The sequence below is a fragment of the Myotis lucifugus genome, unplaced genomic scaffold (genome assembly GCF_000147115.1).
Source record: "Myotis lucifugus unplaced genomic scaffold, Myoluc2.0 scaffold_41, whole genome shotgun sequence".
In the NCBI taxonomy this organism is placed as follows: domain Eukaryota; kingdom Metazoa; phylum Chordata; class Mammalia; order Chiroptera; family Vespertilionidae; genus Myotis; species Myotis lucifugus.
Genome location: NW_005871089.1, coordinates 6,585,884 through 6,596,313, shown reverse-complemented (window position 1 = coordinate 6,596,313; position 10,430 = coordinate 6,585,884). Strand labels below are relative to the sequence as shown.

At 44.6% G+C, this 10,430-nt stretch overlaps 2 pseudogenes; one reads left to right on the top strand and one right to left on the bottom strand.

The window, feature by feature from the left end:
* Window positions 1-445: 445 nt before the first annotated feature.
* On the top strand, window positions 446-644 carry LOC111825810 (annotated as a pseudogene).
* A 3,929-nt stretch (window positions 645-4,573) lies between these two features.
* LOC102419488 lies at window positions 4,574-5,603 on the bottom strand (annotated as a pseudogene).
* Window positions 5,604-10,430: the final 4,827 nt, after the last annotated feature.

Sequence of the window (10,430 nt, the reverse complement as noted above, 5' to 3'; positions counted from 1 at the left end):
ATTTTTCTACCCCCTCCCCTCTTTATTCTTATTAATCCTCACCTGAGGATATTTTTTATTATACTGTCAGCCACAACCCAGGTACCTGCCCTTGAACAGGAATTGAACCTGAGACCCTTTGGTGTGCTGGCTGATGCTCTAACCCACTGAGCCACGCTGGCCAGGGCCCCCTCCCCTCTTTTAAGATAAATGTGATATCCAGCAAATGAGGAGGTGCTTGAAGTTCCCTATCTCTAACATCTTTATCACCATGCCAATTTTGGGATCTGAGTCAAGAAAACAATCCATTCTCCATTATGGAGCAGGTTGAGTGTACTCCAACAGCTGTATCACGAATCATTACTCTCTTTCTTTAAGAAATTATCTAGTGCAGTCTGTAGATTTCCACTGGGGAATATCATTTTGAGACACACTGCTATTCCACTTCCCCTTTTAAGATTTGGCCTTTTGCCTCGTTGCTACAGAGTGAGCAAGATGGGTCACCAGCAACTCTACTGGAACCATCCGAGGAAATTCGGCCAAGGTTCTCCTTCTTGCCGCGTCTGCTCAAACCACCATGGTCTGAGCCGGAAGTATGGCCTCAACATGTGCCTCCAGTGTTTCTGTCAGTAGCGAAGGACATAGGCTTCATTGAGTTGGACTAAGTGAACTTCCATGAATGACCCATGTTCAAGACATCTACCTTATGGCAGAATGCTATCTCTTTGTACATAAAATAATAAAAAAAACCTTAAAAGAAAGATTTGAAGGAGATTTGCCCATCCATTGGCATACTGTACTGCTCTTATAAACCCACTAAACTCAGATTTTCATGGGTAGGGATCATGTCTTATTTATTTTATAAAATTCATAAATTTTAAATTAATTTATCTTGGATATCTCTTTTATAGTAGCTGTCTCGAGTTAAGATATTGGCAACTTAATTCTCAGGTATTTTCCTTTCTTTTTTTTTTTTTTTTAAACAAATCTTTATTGTTCAGATTATTACAGATGTTCCTCTTTTTTCCCCCCCATAGCTCCCCTCCACCGGTTCCCACCGCAACCCATGCCCTTACCCCCCCGCCACTGTCCTCATCCATAGGTGTACGATTTTTGTTCAATCTCTTCCCGCACCCCCCAAACCCCTTTCCCCCTGAGAATTGTCACTTCACTCCCTTTCTATGCCCCTGATTCTATTATATTCACCAGTTTATTCTGTTTATCAGATTATTTATTCATTTGATTTTTAGATTCACTTGTTGATAGATATGTATTTGTTGTCACTTTGTTGCTCATACTTTTTATCTTTACCATTTTCTTCTTCTTCCTCTTCTTAGAGAATACTCTTCAGCATTTCATATAATACTGGTTTGATGCTGATGAACTCCTTTAGCTTTTTCTTGTTTGTGAAGCTCTTTATCTGACCTTCAATTCTAAATGATAGCTTTGCTGGGTAGAGTAATCTTGGTTGTAGGTTCTTGCTGTTCATCACCTTGAATATTTGTTTCCACTCCCTTCTGGCCTGCATAGTTTCTGTTGAGAAATCAGCTGACAGTCATATGGGTACTCCCTTGTAGGTAACACTGCTTTTCTCTTGCTGCTTTTAATATTCTCTCTTTGTCTTTTGCCCTTGGCATTTTAATTATGATGTGTCTTGGTATGTTCCTCTTTGGATTCCTCTTGTTTGGGGTTCTCTGTGCTTCCTGGACTTGTAAGTCTATTTCTTTCACCAGGTAGGGGAAATTTTCTGTCATTATTTCTTCAAATAGGTTTTCAATATCTTGCTCTCTCATATCCTTCTGGCACCCCCATAATTCAGATGTTGGTACGCTTGAAGTTGTCCCAGAGGCTCCTTACACTATCTTCATATTTTTGGATTCTATTTTCTTTTTGTTTTTCCGGTTGGGTGTTTTTTGCTTCTTTGTATTTCAAATCTTTGATTTGATTCTTGGGATCCTCTAGTCTGCTGTTGAATTTCTGTATATTATTCTTTATTTCAGACAGTGTATGCTTAATTTCTGACTGGTCCTTTTCCATTTTTTTGGCATTCTCATTAAGATCCTTGAAGGTCTCACTAAGTTTCTCAGAGGTCTCTAGAAGATTCTTGAGTAACCTTATAACTGTGGTTTTGAACTCTATATCCAGTAGTTTGCTTTCCTCCATTTCTTTCATTCGGGATATGTTTCTTTGTCTCCGCATTTTGGCTGTTTCCCTGTGTTGATAGAGTGGCTTTCTGTGTTAGGTATCCTATAGGGCCCAGTGGCTCAGCCTTCCCAATCACCTGAGGTGGACACTCTTGGTTCACCCCTTTGTGGGCTGGGTGCACAGTCTTGTTGTAGTTAAGCCTTGATTGCTGTTAGTATCACTGGGAGGAATTGACCTCCAGGCCAATTGGCTGTCAGGACCAGCTGTGTCTATAATGGAAGAACTGCTGTGCTGGAGACACCCTTATGGGGCAGGACTTGCTTCAGTGGGGCTTTGGTGCTCACTGAGTCTGCCCCTTGAGTGTGTCACTTATGGATATGAAGAGTTGTAATCTGGTATGGTCTCACACTGACCACTGGGTACACTGGCTCCTGGATCTCCAAGGAGGTGCAAAGTCAGCCACTGCCTCAGGCCATCCAGCAGGAGCTACATCGAGATCTGCAGAAATCTCCTCTTTCTTTGGGGTTTGGAAGTTTTGGAACTCCCTGACCCAGCTGCAGTTTGTTAGGTTAGGCTGCGAAAGGACAGGCCATTCATATGCGAAAGCCTCTGCGCACTGCTTGGGTGGGGTTGTAAATTGGGTGGGGCGGGGTCTCAGGGAATCACCAGGGCGGAGCAAACAGCAATGGCTGCCAGTCAGCCGTCTCCATGTCCCATGCCCCCAAGCAGTAACAATGATCCCTGCGAGCACCTCTGAGAGAAAGCCACCCTCGCTTTCCGACCCAATGCCAGACAGTCCAGTTTCTCTCCGTAGGAGTCTGGGCCCCCAGAGTCTTGCCGGACACTGAAGTTCAGAGCAGTCGGGATCTTGTATCTTCCTTCCGATTGAAAAAAATAACGTACCCAGTTGCCATCCGGTTTCGCGTGCCTCCGTACCTCTGCTCTTCCGTGCTGCCGCACCTCCTACCCAGTCTCTATGCGCTTTTTTCTTTCCTTCTAGTTGTAGAACTTCCACTCAGCCAGCTTTCCCGTGGTTCTGAAGGATAGCCGTTTTGTCTTCTAGTTGTAGTTTTCTTGTGGTTGTGAGAGGCAGCACGTACAGGTGTTTACCTTATGCCGCCATCTTGGTTCCTCTGACAGATATTTTCTTTTGTGACTTAATAGTCACCTCTCCCATTCTTTTTTTCTTATGTCATTTCTGATATTGTTTCCTAGTTTTATCTAGGAATTTTTCTCCTCTTCCTCTTTTTTCAGTTTTAAGCTCTTGTAATCAATCAGATTGGCAAGTGTTCAGACAAACATGTTCTTCCTACTCCCTGTGAATAGCACTCTTAGCAGGCTGGGAGTCCATTATCATTCATACATTCATCAGAATGCTTGCGGCCAGGCACTGTGCTTGGTGTTGAGTATACAATTGTGAGCATGGAAGTCTTGGCTCCTGCATCTCCCCAATCTTATAGTCTAATGGGAGCAGATAGACCTAAACTTTTATAATACTGAGTGCCTGGCTGGAAAGCAGTAAAAACTTCCAGGATGATTTCACTATAGGGTGATTTAGGAATAAGTCCAGTTTGGGAGTAAGGGAAAGAGGAATGTTCCAGCATGATCTGGCAAGTCAACTTTAGTTTATTGACAGCCATTCACATCCCTTCTTCTCTAAAGTCTCAGCTATCAATTGGAAGAAGAGGTCAATATTGTTATTAAAGGCCTCCCCCACCCCCAAGTTTTTCAAGTCCTTTAGATTTTTTTCTCCCTAGGAAGACTTTCCACGTTTCTTCTGGTAGTGTGATTGACCCTCATTTAACCAGCTGGAATGGGTAGCAGTTGGCAAGCTACCTTCAGGTTCTCATGGAGAGTAATCAACTACCTGCTCCACTCCCCCTTGTCTCCTTTGAACCTGAAGGACTTTGCTCTTGCTGATGGTTAGGATCTTCCTGTTTATCCTCCACATTTCTCTGTGTGTATTTTTTTCTTCTGTTTCTATTCTGTGTTATATTTTTCTGCCTCTCACCCTCTTGACATGAATTTTCTCCTATGACAATTTAGAAATGTTTACTTCCTTATTTTCTTGTTAAATTATTTCCTCCCTTGTCCCTGGGAATTCATCCCCACCCCTCCACCCCCCAATTGATTTTTAGAGAGAGTGGAAAGGAAGGGGAGAGACACAGAGAGAAACATGGATGTGTGAGAGACATACCCATTGGTTGCCTCCTGCACCAGCCCCAACTGGGGCCAGGGATTGAGCCTGCAACCAAGGTAAGTGCCCGTGACCAGAATTGAACCCACAACCCTTCAGTCCAAGGGCCGATGCTCTAATCACTGAGGCTAGTGCCTTCATTCTTTTTGATAACCTTTGTCTGGAGAGTGGTTATTTATTTATTTATTTATTTACACATTGAATGGCACATGATTTTTATTTTTTTATTTTATTTTATTTTATTTTTTCGACTTTTAGAAACTGTTTATTTTCCATCAATCTTATTTCCGTTCTGTTAAGAATTTGTGGAAGAACAGCTTAGGACCACTCAGTGGTTGTTCCTACCCATTCAGTAGCCTGAGCAGTGAGGGCTGCAGACCAGTCTTCAGTGGCAGGCTGAGCACTCCAGTCTTCAGTAGGAAACTGCTGAATGGGTACAGAGGGCACCTGCATGCCTTCAGACCAGTCTGTAACCTCAGGCTGAGCAGCAGTGAACTCAGGAGCAGGAGCAGTCCATTCACCCTGAAATTCCTCCTTGGCCACAGCCTTTTCAGCAGCAGCCTGCTCTTCCTTTTCAATCTCTTCAGGATCTCTGTAGAAGTAAAGATCAGGCATGACTTCCCACGGGTGTTCACGGGAGATAGTGCCACGCATGCGGAGTACTTCCCGGGCCAGCATCCACCACATCAGACCCACTGAGTGAGCCCCCTTGTTGTTGCAAGGGATGGCAATGTCCACATAGTGCAGCGGAGAGTCTGTGTTACACAGAGCAATGGTGGGCAGGTTAACGTAAGACGCCTCTGTGAGAGGCTGGTGGTCAGCCCTGGGATCAGTAACCACCAGAAGTCTTGGCTCCCGAAGGCTGCCTGCATCTGGTTGGTGAAGGTCCCAGGAGTGAAGCGGCCGGCAATAGGAGTGGCTCCAGTGGCAGCAGCAAACTTCAGCACAGCTCGCTGGCCAGTATTCCTGGACGATATGACACTGACGTCACCTGGGTTTTCGATGGCAACAATGGCACGAGCTGCCAGCAGAAGCTTCTCCCAGGTTCTCTTCAGATTGATGATGTAGATGCCATCACTTTTCCTTTTGTAGATGTACTGTTCCATTTGGAAGTCAAGGTTGGTGCCACCTAAGTGGGTTCCTGCTGCAAGGAATTTGAGGACATCCTCCTCCTTCATTTGCAGGACATCAAGGGCTCCGGACATTGTGAAAAGTTTCCCTTTAAGTTACGTGGGAACCGAGAACAACGCCGTATGGAGCCCTCCCTGGGTAGTGCGGAAAGCGATTTTTATTTTTTATAAAAATATTTTTATTGCTTTCAGAGAGGAAGGGAGAGGGGAGAGATAGAAACATCAATGGTAAGAGAGAATCATTGATCGGCTGCCTCCTGCATGCCCCCTACTGGGGATTAAGCCTGCAACCTGGGCATGTGCCCTTGACCGGAATCCAACCCAGAACCCTTCATTCTGCAGGCCTACACTCTATCCATGAGCAAAACCAGCTAGGGCTGGAGAGTGGTTTTGAAGTCTGAGAGGAGAGATACTAGCGTGAGTTTAGTAAACATGCTATTGGCTAATGCCTCCAGCAGGAAACCAAGTGTGATGCAATTCCTGCAATGCCTGGGTGCATCCCCTCTTTAGGGCTGGGGGTTCCTAAAAACAGTTACTACCCTTTATCCCTTTGTAAAGGTCTCTAACTTGTACCCTCTGACTCTGTTATGAAGACTATCAACAAACATCATTTGGTGGCATGGTTTAAAATATGTACTACTTTTAAAGCATTATGTTCAGATATCCCTATTATTTATACATATATATGACTATGAAATCAATACTTTTTTTTTGAGTAGATAATATAGTCGCATTATTTAAACTGAAAAAAGTACAGAAGTACTTCTGCCGGTATTGCTCAGTTGGTTGAGTGTCATCCCGTGCACCAAAAGGTTGCAGGTTAGATTCCTGGTTAGGACACGTGCTTGGGTTGGGGGCTCCATCCCCAGTAGGTGGTGTACAGGAGGCAGCCCATTGATGTTTTGCTCTCACATTGGTTTTTCTCTTTCCCTTTCCCATCCTCTCTCTCTCTAAAATCAATAAAAACATATTTTTAAAAAAGTACAGAACATAATCTGGTAAATATTTTCCCTCTTGCCATTCATCTGTTAAGATGAATGATATGAGGAGGAACCAAGATGGCGGCATAAGTTAACGCCGGAGTTTGCTGCCTCGAACAACCACTTCAAAAATACAACTAAAAGACGGAACGGACATCATCCAGAACCACAGGAAGGCTGGCTGAGTGGAAGTTCTACAACTAGGAGGAAAGAGAATAACATACCGAGACTCAGAGGAGGCGCAGTGCTGAAGTGAAATACTAAGGTGCGGAGTGCATGTGGAGCAGGCTGGTGGTGGAGGGCGCGGTTGTTGTTTTCAATCGGGAGGGAGTTTCAGACTCTGAGCTCCAGATCCGGGTGAGTCTCTAGGGACCCAGACTCAAACGGGAGAAGCGGGACTGTCTGGCTTCGGTCGGAACTCGAAGGCAGCTTTCTCTCCGAGGTTTGCAGCGGATGCTGAGACTCTGAGAGGCAGAGCCCCTGGGGACGGAACTGAGAGCAGCCATAACTGCTCGCTCTACTCGCCCTGTAGATCCCCGGGGACCCGCCCTGCCCAAGCCCTGCACAGAGGCATTTGCCGGATAGCCTTAGGCAAACGCTAGATTAGCACTGCCCTAGAGATCCAGCACAGAAGCTCTCCCACTGCAGACACAGCTGACTCTCATAGCCAGTTAGCCTGGAGGGCAAATCACCCCCAGTATTGCCAACAACAATCAAGGCTTAACTACAACAAGACTGTGCACAAAGACCACAAGGGGGTGCACCAAGAAAGCATAAAAAATGCGGAGACAAAGAAACAGGACAGAAATGGAGGATATAGAGCTAAAAAACGCACTTTTAAGGTCTTTCAATAATTTTCTAGAAACTGCCGATAAACTTGATGAGATCTACAAGAAATCTAATGAGACCCTCGATGTTGTGATAAAGAAACAACTAGAAATTAAGCATACACTGACTGAAATAAAGAGTACTATACAGACACCCAATAGCAGACCAGAGGAGTGCAAGAATCAAGTCAAAGATTTGAAATGCGAAGAAGCAAAAAACACCCAACCGGAAAAGCAAAATGAAAAAAGAATCCGAAAATATGAAGATAGTGTAAGGAGCCTCTGGGACAGCTTCAAGCGTACCAACATCAGAATTATAGGAGTGCCAGAAGATGAGAGACAGCAAGATATTGAAACCTATTTGAAGAAATAATGACAGAAAACTTCCCCCACCTGGTGAAAGAAATAGACTTACAGGTCCAGGAAGCGCAGAGAACCCCAAACAAAAGGAATCCAAAGAGGACCACACCAAGACACATGATCATTAAAATGCCAAGAGCAAAAGACAAAGAGAGAATCTTAAAAGCAGCAAGAGAAAGAAACTCAGTTACCTACAAGGGAATATCCATACGACTGTCAGCTGATTTCTCAACAGAAACTTTGCAGGCCAGAAGGGAATGGCAAGAAATATTCAAAGTGATGAATACCAGGAACCTACAACCAAGATTACTTTACCCAGCAAAGCTATCATTCAGAATTGAAGGTCAGATAAAGAGCTTCAGAGATAAGGAAAAGCTAAAGGAGTTCATCACCACCAAACCAGTATTATATGAAATGTTGAAAGGTATCCTTTAAGAAGAGGAAGAAGAAGAAAAAGGTAAAGATACAAATTATGAACAACAAACATGCATCTATCAACAAGTGAATCTAAGAATCAAGTGAATAAATAATCTGATGAACAGAATGAACTGGTGATTATAATAGAATCAGGGACATAGAAAGGGAATGGACTGACTATTCTTGGGGGGGAAAGGGGTGTGGGGGATGCGGGAAGAGACTGGACAAAAATCGTGCACCTATGGATGAGGACAGTGGGTGGGGAGTGAGGGCGGAGGGTGGGGCGGGAACTGGGAGGAGGGGAGTTATGGGGGGAAAAAAGAGGAACAAATGTAATAATATGAACAATAAAGATTTAATTAAAAAAAAGATGAATGATATGTGTCTTATGTTTCTCAAGATCACTTAGTGGAGTGGAAAGACTTGGGTTCAAACCTTGAAACTGCAGGTCTACCATTTATTAGTTGAGTGACCTTGGGCAACCTGTGTATTGGGCTCTGTGTGCTTTGATTTATGTGGTTAACAATACTTTGCTTGCCAAGGCTGATGAGTATGATGTATGTACAGTCCCTTCTTTGGTACATGTTAAATGCTTCGCAAATGGTTGCTACTATTATTATTTCTTGCTGGACCACACTCTTTGGCCTATGTGAACTGGGAGGGGCAAAGTCTTGCTCTAACAAGTGAATGGATTGAATTGCCTTCTTTCCTGTAATATGTGACCAATGCTCTCTTACATATGGAAGGAAACCAGGAGTCAGGGGAAACAGAAATAGCATTTTAAAAGGAATAGAACATTTTTTGTTGGTCAGGTATTGGAGACTGGCTATTTCTCGTCTGGGGCTTTCACATTTAGCTGGTGGAGTGCTGATAAACCCTAGCCTTCACTTCTGCAGGTAGGAAGTCATTAACTCTGAGGAGCTTTTCATGTTTAATAGCTCAGTTAACGCTGGCCCTTTAGTGTTGAGCTATGTTGGACTCATAAGGGAAGCTTCATTTGGTCAGCCCTACTTTGGATTTCCTGCTGTTCAGTTCCCATTGTGATGTTAATCCTTTAATAACAGCTTTTTTTTTTTTTTCATTTTGGTTTTTGCACAATGCTTGATGTTAACGCAGGAAACATTCAAACCTGTGAAGAGTTTTTGTAAGTTTATTTGAGCCAGACTGTTGACAAATGCCCAGAAGCAGAATCTCAACAATGGATTGAGATGATGCCCAGGAGAATGGCGTTTTGCACCTTGTTTTATACATTACAACCAAAAGAGGAGACGTAGGTGGGTTACATGAAATCCACTGGTGAGAGATTAGGGAGGTGGGAAAAAGCAAAGTGGGAAACTTCTGGGTTTGAATAAAAAGTAAAATGATGGACAGAAACCAAGATGGCGGCATAGGTAAACACCGGAAATTGCTGCCTCACACAACCATTTCAAAAATACAACTAAAAGACAAAATGGACACCATCCAGAACCACAGGAAGGCTGGCTGGCTGGAAATTTTACAACTAGAAGGAAAGAGAAAAGCACACTGAGACTCAGAGGAGGTGCGGAAGTAAAGTGCAGAGGTACGGAGGCGCACGTGGAAAGGGCTGGCAACTGAGGACGTGGTTGTCTTTTTCAATCGAGAGGGAGTCTCAAGCTCCCGACTGCTCTGAACTCCAGTTCCAGGCGAGTCTCTGGGGACCCAGACTCATACGGGGAGAAACTGGACTGTCTGGCATCAGTCGGAACTTGAGGGCGGCTTTCTCTCAGAGGTGCTTGCAGTGATTACCAGGACACTGAGAACCGGGCCTCTTAGGGTAGGACTGAGGAGCAGCCATAGCTGCTTGGTCCGCCCTGTTGATCCCCTGAGACCCCGTCCCACCCAAGCTGTGCACAGAGGCTTTTGCATATGAAAGGCCTGGCCCTTTGCAATCTAAAATTACCTAACAAGCTGCAGCTGGGTCAGAGAGACCCAGAACATCCAAAAGAAGGCCCAAGGCCCCACAGCAGCTTGCATTGCTTCACAGCTGGGCCTCATCTGGGCACCTCCAAACCCCAAACAAAGAAGAGGAATCTGCAGATCTCTCCATAGCTCTTGCTGGGTAGCCTCAGGCAGAGGCTAAATTAGCACCTCCTTAGAGATCCAAGAGCCAGTGTACACAGTGGTCAGAGTGGGACCATCCAGATTACAACTCCTCAGATCCATAAGGGACACACTCAGGGGGCAGACTCAGTGAGCACCAAAGCCCCACTGAAGCAAGTCTTGCCCCAGAAGGGTGTCTCCAGCACAGAAGTTCTCCCACTGCAGACACAGCTGATTCTCACAGCCAATTGGCCTGGAGGTCAATTCCTCCCAGTGATACCTACAACAATCAAGGCTTAACTACAACAAGACTGTGCACAAAGCCCACAAAGGG